Genomic DNA, 18,779 nt, shown 5'->3' on the forward strand with positions numbered 1-18,779 from the left:
CTATTGGTTTTTTGTTAAGCCTTAGGTGTGTTTTTGATAATTTATTTTCTTATGTTATTTTTTATTACTTGTGTGCTTGTTTCTTGAGTTAGCTGTACTTGACTACATATTTACTTAAAATTCGTACTTGTTAAACTCACCCTTAATTTAATCAACACTTGACATTTGGTTATACATCACTTTGATACTATATTTTGATTTTCACATTGATTTAATTTGAATGATAAAGGTAAGATTTCCAAGCATGAAAGTGTAAGTTCAAAATCTATTAATCAAACTCTTGATTTTCTAATATAATAATTATGAGATTAGTTATTGAATTAAAGGTGATTAAAATCCTATACTTAAAGTGGATTTGGTGGGTTTAGCAACTTGACCGAGTATAATATTATAAATCCTTACCAATTTAAAAGCAAATAATATTCGGTTCGACTCAGTTCGACTCAACTATTTTGCATTCTTAGCAAAGATAAAGGTCTCTTGTGTGATCATTATTTCTATCAAATGTTGTCTCCCGTATCATGATTTTGACGACTTCGTCATGATTTTGTCAAACTTTTTAATAAATAAAATGTTCGACGTCATATGAGGGAATTTGACAAACGAGCAAAAGGCTATTTCTAGGAGGAACGGTTTGTCCTGGCTTGCTAAGGTTAATGGCATTATTACCCCTAAGGTATGACATTAATTGCTAAAGTAGAAAATAGTGATTTGAAATTGAACTCACGGTGGTTTTTTGGTTCCAACAGAGAAATGGGTGATATATTACCTCCAGGCCAAATGACTATTTTTTACCATGGTTGTAAAATATCTGTTAAATTTAAAGTTTTAAATATCCACAAATAAAATGTTTTTATTAATGAATTTTGTTAAAAATAAAAATACAATAGTTATTATACTTTATATTTAAAAAGTCTAATTTTAAAATTATTTATAATTAAAAATATTATTTTGTATATTGTGTTGGGGTCAGAAATGAATTTTTTTTTTTTGAAAGAGCAACGAAACAATAAAAATAGTTTTAAGATATACCAATTGTATTTAGACACGTGATTAAATAAATGAATTTTATGCAATTTGAAATAAAAATCTAAGTAAATTTATAATTTTAGTTACACGGTATATTTGCACATAAACATATAAAAGCTAAATATACTTAATATAAGACACTATTTAATATTAAATTGACAGTAAAAAGATTAATGGTCTCAAATTGACGGTGTAGATTTATTCAATAGTGTGAATAAATGTAAAACTGACATATGGAAGGTGGGATTATCATTTAATATATGATAAAACATATATTCAAATAAAATTATCGATATTCTGGTATTCTTTTTGAATTGCATTGTATATTTTATTTTTTAATATTAAATATTTAAAAACTAATATTTTTTTCAAATTTCTTAATGGATTATTGGATTAATGGAGGATTTTCAAATAAATTTAATGAACACAGGATACTCTTTTAATCGGATCTTGTGTCTGCATGTTCATTTGAAGATGAAAGTGATGATGTAAAGATGCATAATGAGATTTATTTCATGAATTATTTAATTATGTTGATATATTGTAGTAAATTTGATAAATTAACCTTAATTATATTGATAAAATTTATTTTTTTAAATAAAAAATGATAATTTTTCACATTCAATTTAACAAAGTATAAATATGTAACTTAAATGTATATTGATTTACAGGGATGTTTTTACCAAGAGTAAATTGATAATTTATTTTGAAAATTATCTAAAGACGTAAAAAAAAAATTAGGTCAAAAGACTATTTTCCATCCAAGGTATGTTACTTTCTCAAATTTTCTCTCTTTAACTTTGAAAATCTTAAATACTCACCCAAAAATAGTTAAAATTAATGAAACTAACATGTTAAAATTTTCTCTTTTTGCCCCCCTAAACTTTAAAACTTAAGAGTTTCTTCCAACCTAAATTTTAAAAAATGATAGTTTCCCCCTAAGGTTTCGTTTCTAAATCTTCAACGCCATTGTCGACGGTTTCTCCCTCCTAAAACTTTCTCTCTCTCCGACGGTCTCTCTCCACCTATTTAGAGGCTTGATCGACGTTGGAGGAGTCGGGGAAGACAAAGCTCTTTGTCTTCCACGACCCCTTCTGACATCGATCAGATACCCAAATGGGTGGAGAGAGACCGTAGGATGGGGAGGAAGCTTCGAGAGAGAGAGACCACCTGCAATAGAGCTGGAGATGGCGTTGAAGATATGAAAACGAAACCCTAGAGAGAAACTGTCAATTTTTAAAACTTAGGTTGGAGAAAACTTTTAGTTTTTAAAGTTTAGGAGAGGAAAAAGAGATTATATTTTAGTTTATTTTTAATATTATAGATAAAATGATGATTTTACCCTTACTATCATTAATTTTAACTGTTCATAGGTGGATATTTGAGATTTTTAAAATTAAAGGGAGGAAATTTCGGAGAATAGTATACCTTGGGTGGGAAATCGTCCTTTGGCCAAAAAATTGTATAATAAATGGGTATTTGATTTTTTCAAAAGTAATGGATAAAATTTTGTCATTTCAACAAACTTTCGGTAGGACATGGTATTTTAGCCTTAATTCAAAAGGAAAAATAGATGGCATGTAATGTTCCGAAGCAGAAAGGGTGATTTTTTAACCAAGGGCAATTTTGGAACTGAACTGATGTCTCATACAGACATGCTAGTTTACGTTTTCCACAGATGAGTACCCCACCTTTAGAAAAGAAGTTGAGTTTTTGGTGGGCAACGTTCCGCAAAGTTCTTCTCCAAAAATTTTCTCCTGTTATCCAAATGTTTTTATCTTCTTTTCTCGAAAAAGTTAGTCTTCTTTCCTCGAAAAAGTTGTGTCCAATTTTCTCCAAACTTTATTATTTTTGGTAATATTGAATAGTCCACCTTTCTATTTCTCTCTGTTATATAATGGCAAGTCCCTCTGCATTTGCTAAACTAGAAACAATTTTTGAGCAACAATGCCTACTACTACTACTACTAGGAGATTTGGTTTTCTTCTTGTTTTTACATTGCTCCTTGCCTTTGTGTTAAGGTCTTTCTCTCCTCCTCCAATTACTTCATACTTTTATAAATTCTTTCTTTCATTTGAACTTCAGTATGAAGAAGCCTCATACTCACATACAATGTCTAACCTAACTATTACCAAGATAGTTCGAGCCCAGCTGAAGATCCGAATGATATATTAAACTTGTATTCAAGCTTTATGATGAAGATGCGGACGCATGTTTCCTATGTAACTTTTATTTATATTATGTTATTTTTATTGTTATATAATATATATGTTTGTCTTCTCTTTCTATTATTGTAATCAATCAAATTATATTTTGTACTTTTATTTCTAATGGTATAAATTAATATGAGTTATTCGAGTTTGAATTGAATAAGTTAAATATGAATTAATTCAATTAAATTATTTTCTAATTAAATTTAAATCTTAACTAATCAATTATAAATTAAATTTTTTATATTTTAAATTAATCACAAATTGCGTTTTATTCTAATATGGCCCGAATACCCTATTTATGGGGTTTTACTTATAGAGCTTAAAATCTGGACCATACATAATGGTTGTATTGATTGACTATTGTCGACCCGACCCGGTCGACTGACCTATCTAGAAAAATCATTTTGCTCTTTGCTCTCCGTTTTTTTTTTTTTTTTTTTTTTTATGACCTTCTTTAAAAGACTGCATCTATGGCGATATCGACGCCGTGAAGTGACTCAGTACGCTCCCCCAAGCCGCTTATATCGACGCCGTGAAGTGACTCACTACGCTTTCGCCTCTTTCGAAACTCTTCGCTGTCGCCCCATCCCCCTCCCTCCAAACCTTCTCCTGTCCGACCCATCTTCTCCCGCTCTTTCCCCTTCCCACTCCCTCTGGACCCCACCTTCTGGAATCTCCTCTCTCGCCTCCTTCAGCCAGTCCCCAATCCTCGTTGCGGTGACTCTATCTGGCTCCCTCCACCTGCTCTCTACCGGCCCCTTGGGGCTCGGGTTGCTGCACGCGGTGGACGGTAAGGGGTTTCACGAGGAATCCATCTGGGGAAGACGGAGGGTCTGTGATGGGGAGGGTTTGGTGGGGTTTAACGCCGTTAAATGGGCGTCTCCGAGTGAGTTTGTGACTGTTGGGCGTGGATTCGGACTTCAATAGTGGGATCTGAGACGCCCTGGTGAGCCGGTTTCGCAGTTTAAAGGGAACTGGTGAGCTTCGATCTTTGTAATTTGAACATATATATATATATATATATATATATATATAGAGAGAGTTTGTGATCATTTGCTATAATAAAGTTTACTCTTTTATATGTTAAATGATTTTTGTTAAATTTAGTATAAGTTAATGGTAATGGAAACCTTTGCTTGTTGGTTTTTGTTTGTTCTCGATGGTTTTCGTTGATTGCTGTGGATTATGGGCTTTTCGTGGTGATTTTTGCACCGGTCTTAAGGAAAATCTTCTGGTATAGTACATTCAGTTGATATTCATCCACCAAGAAAACACACTTGTCTGGTAAGAACTTTTGCCTGTTTGAGTTTTTAAACTATCAAATTTTGTGCAAAAAATTGGACATTTTAGTTATAGTCGGCTTGACAGTAGCCTCTGCCCTCTCTCTTATTTTATAGATGTGAAATCTCTGCTGTTTCGTGCTCTTTAGTTGTTAGAATGTTTCTGCTAGTACCCCTCCTGTTGTTCTTTGTAGATGCTAAAATATGCTGCAAGGATTGCCGTGAAGTCTAAAATGAATAATGAGACATGGCCTGGGGACATTTAAATGATGCTTCTGATCATAATATTGAAATATATATGTACCTACTAAAATCCTGTATAATTTAGGTGCAACTGAATTTCTAAAAACATTGAAATAAATATTTAACTGCTAAAGTCTTGTATGCTCGTATTACCAGTGGCTAAGCTTTGGTATGGTTTTATTATATGAACTAAGGACAACCGTTGCTTTCCTTTGATTTTATTTTGGATCTTGCAATAAGCTGGAACATTTGAAATAGAAATATTTGGTTGGTTGATGATGTATTCCTTTTAGTGTCTGCAAGAGAAGAGGCATTCTATAATGAAAAACCAAGGAATTCTATGGTAGCATAAGTTATTACTTTTTTCGAGTTGAATTGTAATATCTTCATTCAAACTCTGGTTTTATAGCTTGATAAACATACTGATGTGAAGCCTTAATAGGTTGCCTTTTACAGCCCATTTAATAGAGTAAATGGGGACATCCAATTGATTTACTTGATGATTTTTAAAGCCTGAATCAGCTTTCTTAATGTGACCTAGTATGACAGGTATCCCTTGTTTGCTTGAATCTTAAGGCTGGTTTATTAATTCTCTAGTATTTGTAGGCTGGAGGCTCATCAGGTACAATATTTGCCTGGGATCTACGATGGCAGTAACAACCGCTTGTTCTTTCTTGTGTTGGGACTGGAGTGGCTGCTGTCCCTTTAATATCTGAAAGTGAGGCTTGGGAGGTTCAGTATGATTGCTATACGAAATCCTCAAGCATTTCATCTGCACAAATATTACCTGCCATGTTCTGCCGAGAGGATGGTCTCCTTGCTGTGATTGAACAAGGTATAATGTCCGTGATCCAGCCATTGCTTACTATCCGTGTCACTTCTGGCAACAACAAGCTCACTTAGACAAGTCAAAATCTTCGTTATCCCTTTGCTTATTGGATAACTATTTCTTTAAATACATTTTGACTGATTATATATAAATGTCTTACTGTATAGGTGAAGAATCCACCAAGCTTATGGCCGAACCTTGTGCAATTAACAGTTTTGACATTGACCAGCAAAACCCCTCGGTAATTACTTAACAAGATTTATTTATTAGTTAACAGTTTTGACAATGACAAGTTGTTTCTAATGTAGAAAGGGTGATTTGGAAATAAACGCATAGTTCTTTCCGGTCCAAAAGACTATTTTCCACCCAAGGTTTACTAAAATGATAAATTTTTATTGTTAAATTTGAAAATGTCAAATACTCATATATAAAGTGTTTTTGCTAATGAAATCCATTAGAGATAGAGACATAATAGTCATTAACACTTAATATTCAAAAGTCTAGTGTTAAAATTATTTATGATTATAAAGTATTATTTTATAAACCGTATGGGGCAAGAAATAAATAATTTTAAAAAAGGCAACAAAGTGATATATACAATTTTAACATTGACCAATTATATTTAGACACGTGGCTAAACAAATGAATTTTATGCTATTTGAAATGAAAATTTTAATGAATTTATAATTTCAATTAGTGCAGTTTAGGGATGGCAATGGGGAGGGGATATCAATCCCCGTCCCCGCCTTGTCCCCGTTAGGGGGATAAAAAATAATCCCCGTCCTCTCTCCGCGAAGGAAAATCCCCTCTATATCCCTTCCTCGTCCCTGCGAGGAAAAATCCCCTCCCCATCCCCGCTCCGTCCCCGCGGGAAATCCCCTCTTAATACCCGTAAATATAAATTTTAATTTTTTTATGTATTTCAATAAATAAAATAAATCATATTCTCCCAAAATATCACTTGCTACAAGAGCTACAAAATATTCATTATTATTTTAGTTCAAATACAAAGTTTTCATAAAATCTAACAATATGCAATAATCAATCTCTTCATTAGTAGCTCTTCATGTATGTGATTTAGGGTAATTTTATAATAACATTAAATTTAACACTTTACATTCACTTCAATTGATTTTATCAAGTTTATAATTTGTTTTTTTTTGTGTAAAACCTGGTGGATTGACTAACTAAGTTTTGAAGTTGAAATAAAATTAATTTGGTGTATTTGCATTTTATGATAATGAGATTCTGGGGTTTTTTTAATATATTAGATTAATAGTTTAGAAATTAATAAATGTTGATAATTGATAATTCAAAAATTAGTAAAATTAAAGTTATAGTTTTAATAAATCATAATATAAAATTTTCTAGAACTTAATAGTTTAGAAATTATTATATTAATATATTAGATTTAAGGGGTGGGGTGGGGTGGGGTGGGGTGGGGAGGGGAGGGGCGGGGCGGGGCGGGGCGGGGACATATGTATCCCCGTCCTCGACCCGTCCCCGACTACGGGGATTTTTTTCATTCCCATCCCCGTCCCTTTTTCTGTTTTTATAGGGGAATCTCCTCCCTGTTAGGGTCGAAACCCCTAAAATCAGGTTCAAATTATCATCTCTAGTGTAGTTTATTTGTACATTGACACATGATGTGTAGTTTATTTGGTGATACTTTGATTTTGCAGATGAACACCCCCTCCGTAGGAAAACCAGATTAAGATTTTGGTACTATTTTGGTTTTGCAAATGAGTACCCCACCTTAGGAAAAGAAGATTAAGTTTTTGGTTATTAATACTATTGGTGCGAACCAAAAACTTAATCATGTTTTTCTCAAAGTGATGGCCAAAAGGTCAAACTACTTTTCCTAAATGTGATGACCAAAGGCTCAATCATGTTTTGCTAAATGAATACCCCACCTTAGGAAAAAGAAGAATAATTTTTGGTGCTATTTTGTTTTTGCGGATGTGTACACCACCCTAGAAAAAGAAGATTAAGGGGTTGTTTGATTACGAGGATTTAAAGATTATCGTAGTAATTTTATTACTTATATTATCTTATTTAATTTATCAATAATAAAATATTATGATTATATTTTATTGCTAATGATAATGTGATAGGTAATATAAGTGATAATATGATTATTATATTTACTTTAGGTATTAAAAAATTATCAAAGTAATCTTAATTTTATTATAATTATCAAAATCATCATTGTCATTTCTTTTTTCTTCTCGTTCTGCTTCAATGGGATACATGTAACAAAAACTCAAATATATTTTTTGAAGTATTTAGACATGTCAATAAAACCCTCGACATCTTAATTATTTTCAATTTTTACAAGGTAATCTAGCTTGATACCTTTTAGCTTCATGCATAGTTAATTATCTTTATGATATAAAAAAAAAAAGTACATTAGGTTGTTGTTTTTTATGCAAGAATAGTAAGAACAAATATGATTCAACAATAAAATTCTATAGTAATCTGATCATTATGATTCTAAGATTAGCCCATAGCTTATAATATATTCTATAGTAATTTTAGTTAGTGCATTTATTTGCGCGTTAACATATGACATATAGGAACACACAAAACAAAAATCAATGTATTATTCCAAAATATAAAAGTTAAATATACTTAATAAAAGACATTATTCAATATTAAATTAACGGTAAAAAGATTAATAGTCTCAAAGTGACAGTATAGATTTATTTGATAGTATGAATAAATGTAAAACTAACACATGAAAAGTGAAATTATTATTTAATATATGATAAAAAGTATATTCAAATAAAATTATCAATATTTTGGAATTCCTTTTGGATTGAATTGCATATTTTATTTCTTAATATTAAATATTTAAAAACTAATATTTTTTTAAATTTCTTTATAGATTATTGGATTAATGAAGGGTTTTCAAATATATTTAATGAACAAAGGATACTCTTTTAACCGGAATTTTATGCATAATGGGATTTATTTCATGAATTATTTAAATATGTTGATATATTGTAGTAAATTTGGTAAATTAGATTGATAAATTAACCTTAGTTATATTGATAAAATTTCTTTTTTTAAAATAAAAAATGATAATTTTTCACATTCAATTAAACAAAGTATAAATATGTAATTTAAATGTAGATTAATTTACAGGGATGTTTTTATCAAGAGTACATCGATAATTTATCTAAAAAAGTAAAAAAAAAATTTATGATAAATGGGTATTTGATTTTTTCAAAAGTAATGGGTACAATTTTGCCACTCTTCAGCAAACTTTCTGTAGGACATAGTATTTTGGCCTTAATTCAAAAAGAAAAACAGATGGCATCTAATATTCCGAAGCAGAAAGGGTGATTTTTTAACCAAGGGCAATTTTGTAACTGAACTGTTATCCCATGCAGATAAGTACCCCACCTTTAGAAATTGCCTCCAGCCCTCGAAAAAGTCGTGTCCAATTTTCTCCAGACTTTATTATTTTTGGTAATATTAATAGACCCCCTTTCTATTTCTCTCTGTTAAATAATGGCAAGCCCCTCTGCCTTTGCTAAACAAGGAACAATTTTTGAGCACCAATGCCTACTACTACTACTACTACTACTGCTAGGAGATTTGGTTTTCTTCTTGTATTTACATTGCTCCTTACCTTTGTGTTAAGGTCTTTCTCTCCTCCTCCAATTACTTCATACTTTTATAAATTCTTCCTTTCATTTAAATTTCAGTACGAAGAAACGTCATACTCACATACAGTGGCTAACCTAACCATTATCAAGATAGTTCGAGCCCAGTTGAAGATCCGAATGATATATTAAACTTGTATTCAAGCTTTATGATGAAGATGCAGACACACGTTTCCTATATAACTTTTATTTATATTATGTTATTCTTATTGTTATATAATATATATGTTTGTCTTCTCTTTCTATTGTTGTAATCAATCAAATTATTTTTGTACTTTTATTTTTAATAGTATAAGTTAATATGAGTTATTCGAGTTTGAATTGAATAAGTTAAATATGAATTAATTCAATTAAATTATTTTCTAATTAAATTTAAATCTTAACTAATTGCGTTATATTCTAATATGACCCGAATACCCTATTTATGGGGTTTTACCTTACAGAGCTTAAAATCTGGACCATACAAAATGGTTGTATTGACTATTGTCGACCCGACCCGGTCGACTGACCTATCTACAAAAATCATTTTGTTCTTTGCTCTCTGTTTTTTTTTCTTTTTTATGACCTTCTTTAAAAGACTGCATCTATGGCGATATCGACGCCGTGAAGTGACTCACTACGCTTTCGCCTCTTTCGAAACTCTTCGCTGTCGCCCCATCCCCCTCCCTCCAAACCTTCTCCTTTTCCGACCCATCTTCTCCCACTCTTTCCCCTTCCCACTCCCTCTGGACCCCACCTTTTGGAATCTCCTCTCTCGCCTCCTCCAGCCAGTCCCCAATCCTAGTTGCGGCGACTCTATCTGGCTCCCTCCACCTGCTCTCTACCGGCCCCTTGGGGCTCGAGTTGCTGCACGCGGTGGACGGTAAGGGGTTTCACGAGGGATCCATGTGGGGAAGACGGAGGGTCTTTGATGGGGAGGGTTTGGTGGGGTTTAACGCCGTTAAATGGGCGTCTCCGAGTGAGTTTTTGTTTGTTACTTACATAAGCTTTGGATGGTTTTCGTTGATTGCTGTGGATTATGGGCTTTTCGTGGTGATTTTTGCACAGGTCTTAAGGAAAATCCTCTGCTAGTACCCCTCCTGTTGCTCTTTTTAGATGCTAAAATATGCTGCAATGATTGCCATGAAGTCTAAAATGAATAATGAGACATGGCCTGGGGACATTTAAATGATGCTTCTGATCATGATATTGAAATATATATGTACCTACTAAAATCCTGTATAATTTAGGTGCAACTAAATTACTAAAAATATTGAAATAAATATTTAACTGCTAAAGTCTTGTATGCTCGTATTACCAGTGGCTAAGCTTTAGTATGGTTTTATTATATCAACTAAGGAAAACCGTTGCTTTCCTTTGATTTTATTTTGGATCATGCAATGAGCTGGAACATTTGAAATAGAAATAATTGGTTGGTTGATGATGTATTTCTTTTAGTGTCTGCAAGAGAAGAGGCATTCTATAGGGAAATACCAAGAAATTCTATGGTAGCATAAGTTATTACTTTTTTTGAGTCTAATTGTAATATCTTCATTCAAACTCTGGTTTTATAGCTCGATAAACATACTGATGTGAAGCCTTAATAGGTTGCCTTTTACAGCCCATTTAATACAGTAAATGGGGGCATCCAATTGATTTACTTGATGATTTTTAAAGCCTGAATCAGCTTTCTTAATGTGACCTAGTATGTCAGGTATCCCTTATTTGCTTGAATCTTAAGGCTGGTTTATTAATTCTCTAGTATTTGTAGGCTGGAGGCTCATCAGGTACAATATTTGCCTGGGATCTACGATGGCAGTAACAACCGCTTGTTCTTTCTTGTGTTGGGACTGGAGTGGCTGCTGTCCCTTTAATATCTGAAAGTGAGGCTTGGGAGGTTCAGTATGATTGCTATACGAAATCCTCAAGCATTTCATCTGCACAAATATTACCTGCCATGTTCTGCCGAGAGGATGGTCTCCTTGCTGTGATTGAACAAGGTATAATGTCCGTGATCCAGCCATTGCTTACTATCCGTGTCACTTCTGGCAACAACAAGCTCACTTAGACAAGTCAAAATCTTCGTTATCCCTTTGCTTATTGGATAACTATTTCTTTAAATACATTTTGACTGATTATATATAAATGTCTAACTGTATAGGTGAAGAATCCACCAAGCTTATGGCCGAACCTTGTGCAATTTACAGTTTTGACATTGACCAGCAAAACCCCTCGGTAATTACTTAACAAGATTTATTTATTAGTTAACAGTTTTGACAATGACAAGTTGTTTCTAATGTAGAAAGGGTGATTTGGAAATAAACGCATAGTTCTTTCCGGTCCAAAAGACTATTTTCCACCCAAGGTTTACTAAAATGATAAATTTTTATTGTTAAATTTGAAAATGTCAAATACTCATATATAAAGTGTTTTTGCTAATGAAATCCATTAGAGATAGAGACATAATAGTCATTAACACTTAATATTCAAAAGTCTAGTGTTAAAATTATTTATGATTATAAAGTATTATTTTATAAACCGTATGGGGCAAGAAATAAATATTTTTAAAAAAAGCAACGAAGCCATAAATTTAATTTTAACATTGACCAATTATATTTAGACACGTGGCTAAGCAAATGAATTTATCACTAGTATTTGAAATGAAAATTTTAATGAATTTATGATTTCAATTAGTTTGGTTTATTTGTTCATTGACACATGATGTGTGGGAACACAGAATCGGTGCATCATTCTAAAATATAAAAGTCAAATATATTTAATAAAACATATTATTCAATATTAAATCAATTATAAAAATTAATGGTCTCCAATTGATCATGTAGATTTGTTCAATAGCGTGAGTAAATGCAAAGCTAACACCTTGAGGGTGAGATTGTCATTTAATACATAATTAAAAAATATATTCAAATAAAATAATCAATATTTTGGAATTCTTTTTGGTTTCTATTGCACATTTTATTTCTTAATATTAAATGTTTAAAAATTAATATTTTTTCAAATTTCTTAATGGATTATTGGATTAATGATGGATTTTCAAATGAATTTAATGAACAAATGATACTCTTTTAACTGGAATCCTGTGTGTGCATGTTTCTTTGAAGATGAAAGTGATGATGTAAAGATGCATATTGAGATTTATTTGATGAATTACTTAACTATGTTGATATATTGTAGTAAGCTTTTGGTGATACTTTGATTTTGCAGGTGAATACCCCACCGTAGGAAAAGAAGATTAAGATTTTGGTGCTATTTCGGTATTGCAAGTGAGTATCCCACTGTAGGAAAAAAAGAGTAAGTTTTTAGGAACGTTTGGTTCGACCAATATTTTATTATTAAAATTAAAAAATTAACTTAAAAATTATTAGATATAAATTATTATTATTATATTTATTAAAATTTAATAAATTGGATTGATATAAATAATTATTATGTTTGATTAGGATAATAAAATAATATTAATATATTATTTTATTTAAACATCTTTGAATATAATGTTATTAGTTATTTTAATTGAAAATAAGAGTATTTTTACACTAAAAAATTTAATAAATAACGATATAATTATAATAAAATAAAAATTACTTTTGTAATCTTTTAGTATTTAAGGTAGAGGTATTAATCAGATTATCTTTTATATTATTTGTCACATTTCACTTTAGGAAAAGAAGATTAAGTTTTTGGTGCTATTTTGTTTTTGTTGATGAGTACCCCACCGTAGGAAAATGAGATTAAGATTTTGGTACTATTTTGGTTTTGCGAATGAGTACCCCACCTCATAAAACGAAGATTAAGTTTTTGGTGTACACCAATTGTAAAAAACTTAATCTTTTTCCCCCCCAAAGGTAATGACGTTCATAATATTGAACAATCAGTCCACCTTCCTATTTCTCTCTATTATATTGAAGCTCCGAATGATGTATCCTTTCTTTCTTTCCTTTGAGCTTCAATACGAAAAAGATAAAAGTTTTTGGTGTACACCAATAGTATTAATATTATATATAATATTAATACTATTGACGCGAACCGAGAACTTAATCTAGTTTTCCCAAAGGTGATGATGACTGATAATATTGAATAATCAGTCCACGTTTTTATCTCTCTATTATATAAGGCAAGCCCCTCTGCATTTGCTTAACAAGAAACAATTTTTGAGCAACAATGGCCGCCACTACTTGGAGATTTGATTTTCTTCTAGTATTCACATTGCTTCTTGCCTTTGTGTTAATGTCTTCCTCTCCTCTAAATATTTCATACTCCTACGAATTCTTCCTTTCTTTTAAACTTCAATATGAACAAACTCCATAGTCACACATTATGTCCAACCTAACCACTATTAAGTTGGTTTGAGCACAGTTGAAAATCCAAATAATGTATTAAACACGTATATGATGTTCGTGATAAAGATACAATGCACTCTTTTTATATAAATTTTACTTATATTATGTTATATTGTTATTTAATATATGTTTCTCTTCTCTTTTTTTTGTTGTAATCAATCAAATCATACTTTATACTTTTATTTCTAAAAATATATATTGATATGAGTTATTCGAGTTTAGATTGAACGAATCAAATACAAACTAATTTAAATATAAAATTAAATTATTTTTAAATTAAATTCGAGTCTCAACAAATTAATCATAAACTAAATGTTTTATATTTTGAATCGATCACAAATTTAAAGCTGAACCCGAATTGCTTATTTATGAGTTTAGGGAGCTTTAAAATATGGACCATAAACATTGGTTGTATTAACTTTTATCGACTCGATCCAGTCTGACTGACCCATATTCAAAAAACATTTGTTCTTTACTCGTTTTTGTTTTTTTAATGCCTTTTTTTTACTCTGTTGCACCTCACAAAACCATGGTTTACAGAACCGGACCGGATCGGCCAGCTCATATAATCGGATCGTGAACCGGCCCATTAAACGGATATTATGATAAAAAACCGTTTTAAATTTATATTGGGATTGAACCGCAGCTAGACCAGCGGTTTATCACCGGTTCACGGTTTATCACCGTTCAAACAAATTCAGTTCATAGAATAAATATAAATTAAAGTGAAAAAAAATTTAGAAGACATTAAAACACAAAACGCATTCGATTTCTTTTTTCAGAATTGCAGTTGCGTCACATCGCCATTGCTCCTGCTGTGGCCTAAAGTAAACGAACCCAGACGACTTGCTGACGACTAGAAGCCTCAACTTCGACGAGGTTCGACTGTTCTCCCTCACCACGCATGAAGGCGAGTCGACAACAGAGGATAGCTTCTTCTTCAAGTTCAGTTGTTTCTTCGATAGACCGCTGTTTCAAGTTCGGCTATTCTTCCTCAGTCGACGACAACGTCTGTTGTTTCTTCTTCTGTTCTTCAAGGCGAGTTGACGTTTGGTATATCTGAATTTGTTTTGAACTTTTACTTTTCAATACTCATTCCATTACCCAATATTGCTTTATAGTTTATTATGTTTATTCCATTGCCCAATATAATTTCATTTACAGTTCACGAGCACCTTGTATTATTAATTTATTATATTTATAATTTATATTATATTATTAATAATAAATTTATTATAATTTATTAATGGCCAAAGACTATTTCCCACCCAAGTTTAATTTTATGTATGTTGTTATATTATGTCAGTAATTTGTTATGTTTGCTCCAGTTTTAAGCACATTCCAGTGTAAGTATAATTTGTTTGCGTTGTAATGATTGTGTTGTATAATTAATTTATAATAGTATTTTACACGTATTTTGTAGGATTTAAATAAAAAATTATGCATAGATTTAAATTAGTGTATAAAAAACATGTAATTAAATTAAAGTTTTTTTTTATTTTTATACAAAATAAAAAATTCGGTTGAACCGTCTGATCAAAACAGCATATCCGATTAAACCAAAACCAAACCTTAAAACGGTTCATGATCCGGTCCGATTTTTAAAACATTGCGCAAAACCCTCCAAAAAACTTCATCTATGGCGATAATGGGACTGGCTGTAGACGATAAGGGGTTTCACCGGGGACCTATTTTGGGAATTGACGCGACGGAGTGTGATGGGGTCCTGAGCGTGGGGGAAGACGGGAGGGTCAGTTTGGTAAATTTTGGTCGTGGCGGTGAGGTTTTTAGGAGGGTCTTTGATGGGGAGGGTTTGGTGGGCTTTAACGCCATTAAACGGGCGTCTCCGAGTGAGTTTGTGACTGGTGGGTATGGATTTGGACTTCAATCGTGGGATCTGAGACGCCGTGGAGGCCGGTTTCACAGTTTAAAGGGAACTGGTGAGCTTTGATCTTTATTTTTTGAATTAATTTCGTTTTGTGATCAATTGCTATAACAAAATTTACTGTTTTATATGTTATAAGATTTTTGTTAAATTTGGCGTATGTTAATCGTAATGGAATTGTTCAATGAGGGATTTTTGATTAACTTTTTTCGGATTAAAGATTATAATTTTATGCTAGCTGAGTAGTTTTTACTTGTTTTTAAAGTATTTTTGGCATAATTTATGTTTTGAGTGCATAAACGCTGTGGGAAGAAATGTTTGGGCTATGAATGGTTAATGAATCTTTGCTTGTTGGTTTTTGTTCATTACTTACATAAGCTTCCGATGATTTTCATTGATTGCTGTGGATTATGGGTTTTTCATGGTGATTTTTGCACAGGTCTCAAGGAAAATCTTCTGGGATGGTGCATTCAATTGATATTCAACCATCAAGAAAAAACACGTCTGGTAAGAACTTTTGCCTCTTTGTGTTGTGAAACTTTCGGAGTTTGTGCACAAAATTGGAATTGTAGTTATAGTCGGCTCGACTGTTGCCTCTGCCATTTCTCCTTTTTTATACATGTGAAATCTCTGTCGTTTCTTGTGCTTTAGTTGTTAGAATGTCTCTGCTAGTACCCCTCCTGTTTCTCTCCTTAGCTGCTAAAATATGCTGCAAGGATTGCAGTGAAGTCTAAGATGAATAATGAGACATGGCCTAGGGATATTTATATTCTAATGATAATATTGAAAGACATATGTACCTACTAAAGTCCTGTGCTGTATGATTTAGGTGCTACTGAATTACTAAAATATTGTTATATCTACGTACCTGCTAAAGTCCTGTATGCTTGTATTACTGGTGGCTTAGCTCTAGTATGGTTTTATTATATCAACTGAGAACAATTGTTGCTTCCCTTTGATTTTATGTTGGATCATACGATGAGCGGGAACATTTGAATCAGAAATTTTTGGTTGGTCGATGATCTTTTCCTTTTAGTGTCAGCAAGAGAAGTAGCATTCTGTAGTGAAAAACCAAGGAATTCTATAGTTTAGTGAAAAACCTAGGAATTCTATAGTAGCATATATTATTAAATTTTTTTGGTCAACAGTAATAGCTTCATTCAAACTCTGGTTTATAGCTTGAAAAACATTCTGATGTAATGCCTTAATAGGTTGCCTTTTACAGATCATTTAATGGCGTTAAATGGGGAGTGTCAATTGTATTTCTGCAAGATTTTCAAAGCCTGAATCAGCTTTCTTAATGTGACCTAGTATGACAGGTATCTCCTATTTGCTTGAATCTTAGGGCCAGTATATTAATTCTCTAGTATTTGTTGGCAGGAGTCTCATCAGGTACAATATTTGCCTGGGATCTACGATAGCGGCAGCAACCACTAGTTCTCTCTAGTTTTTGGGACTGGAGAGGCTGCTGTCCCTTCAATATCTGAAAGTGAGGTTTGGGAGGTTCCATATGGTTGCTATACAAAATTCTCAGACATTTCATCTGCACAAGTATTACCTGCCATGTTCTGCTCAGAGGATGGTATCATTGCTGTGGTTGAACAAGGTATAGTGTTCTTGATCCAGCCATTGCTTACTATCTCTGTCATTTCTGGCAACAACAAGGTCACTCAGAAGAGTCAAAATCTTCATTGTCCCATTGCCGAATCGGATAACTATTTCTTAACATAAATTTTGATTGGTTATATAAAAATGTCTAACTGTATAGGTGAAGAAACCACCGAGCTTATGGCCGAACCTCATGCAATTAACAGTTTTGACATTGACCAACAGAACCCCTCAGCAAGTACTTAGCAAGATTTTTTTACTGAACACGCAAACTTGCATGCATGATATTATATGTTGTTTGGAGAGGGAATCTCTACCGATCGTGATAAGACCATGATGTTTATTTTATAATTGGATGTAAATGGGGGTTAACCCCTCAGCTTCGAATCTGTTCACGTTCTTCCTTCTTGACTATATACCTGAGAATCAGAGGTATACCCAGCCTCTTGGTTTAATGTACTCCATTTTGACCTTGGAAGATGAATGGAGCAAGTTAATGACAGATAACAACTATGATGCTCATGAAATGCAAAGTTGGAGAAGCACTCTTTACTCCGACGGATAGAAAATTTGGGATGAGCTGTTACAATGTAAGGATTAAATAATAATTTTATCATAGATTAATTTAAAAAAAAATGAAAAATAACTCATTTACAATAGACTTAAACATTTTAAACATGACAATTTAACATTTAAAAAGGTTGGAAAATGCATAAATCAATCCCTAAAATCTTTTGGAAATCTTATAGGACACTATCGCTGTTTCAAAATTTTCTATTCAACTCTATATATTTTGAAAGTACTATTATGAGCTCCATAATTTGTAATGTGACACATACACCTTTAATTATTGCATTCTATTCAAATCTTTGGAAGGGTAAATGTTATATTTGAAACTATTGAGGGGTATAAATTAATAATACTGATATATTATTTTACTTAATTGTTTTTGACATATTAGATTAAATTTATTAAAATGGGTAAACTTGTAACAAGATTAAAATTTTCTTAATAATTTTTTAATAAAAAAGGATGGTATAATAGTATTACATTTTATAGCACTTATTATGTCAATTTAGTTATAAAAAATTATTGTAATATTTTATTAAACAAATTAAATGATGCTAGTAATAAAATAATATCTCATCGGAGCTAATCTCTTATTGTCCTGAACCAAAGACACTCTTAAGTTTAACTTTTGGGCAACATTTTTAAAGTTGACCCGAATGTTGACCTGATAAAAGGAGTGGTTTGATCTAACAAGTGATCAAACAAGTTAATAGTTTAATAGTCAAAATAATTTTGTATAATTAATTATTAAATATATAATTTGAGTTATTTAAAGGTGAAAGGACAATTTCTCACCCAAGTTTTAATGTAAAGACAAATTTATACCCACGGGGTTTAAAAAACCCAAACAATCATTTATGAATCAACTGTTATTAAAATTTTCCCTTCACGTTAAAGGTAAAATCATCATTTTATCAATAATATTAAAATATACATAATTTTACCTTGTTTTCCTCATAGGGTTTAAAAATTCATATTTCAACCTCAATTTTGAAAAGTTACTTTTTCCTCTCATATCCCTAAGGTTTTCTCCCTTCTCCAGTGATAGCTACAGATGTCACCACCGTCTCCACGTTTATCTCCCTTCTTGGTAGATGATGTCGACAGAGATGAA

The 18,779-nt window shown here is 31.9% G+C and overlaps 1 protein-coding gene, 1 long non-coding RNA gene and 2 pseudogenes across 3 annotated transcripts in view; all 4 read left to right on the plus strand.

Annotated features, from left to right (window-relative positions):
- The window catches only part of LOC123200496, a 68,129-nt gene that overhangs the window by 24,320 nt on the left and 25,030 nt on the right, over window positions 1–18,779 (plus strand). The gene's annotated exons all lie outside the window — the stretch shown is intronic.
- LOC123200497 lies at window positions 3,581–7,576 on the plus strand (annotated as a pseudogene).
- On the plus strand, window positions 9,874–11,431 carry LOC123200498. Of its 2 annotated transcripts, none has more exons than XR_006498593.1 (2): window positions 9,874–10,223; window positions 11,016–11,431. It is a non-coding gene; the product is annotated as an uncharacterized LOC123200498 (long non-coding RNA). The 2 variants fall into 2 exon arrangements; XR_006498594.1 differs by lacking the exon at window positions 9,874–10,223 and adding an exon at window positions 10,224–10,312.
- LOC123200492 lies at window positions 15,079–17,597 on the plus strand (annotated as a pseudogene).

The sequence above is a fragment of the Mangifera indica genome, chromosome 17 (genome assembly GCF_011075055.1).
Source record: "Mangifera indica cultivar Alphonso chromosome 17, CATAS_Mindica_2.1, whole genome shotgun sequence".
Lineage (NCBI taxonomy): Eukaryota > Viridiplantae > Streptophyta > Magnoliopsida > Sapindales > Anacardiaceae > Mangifera > Mangifera indica.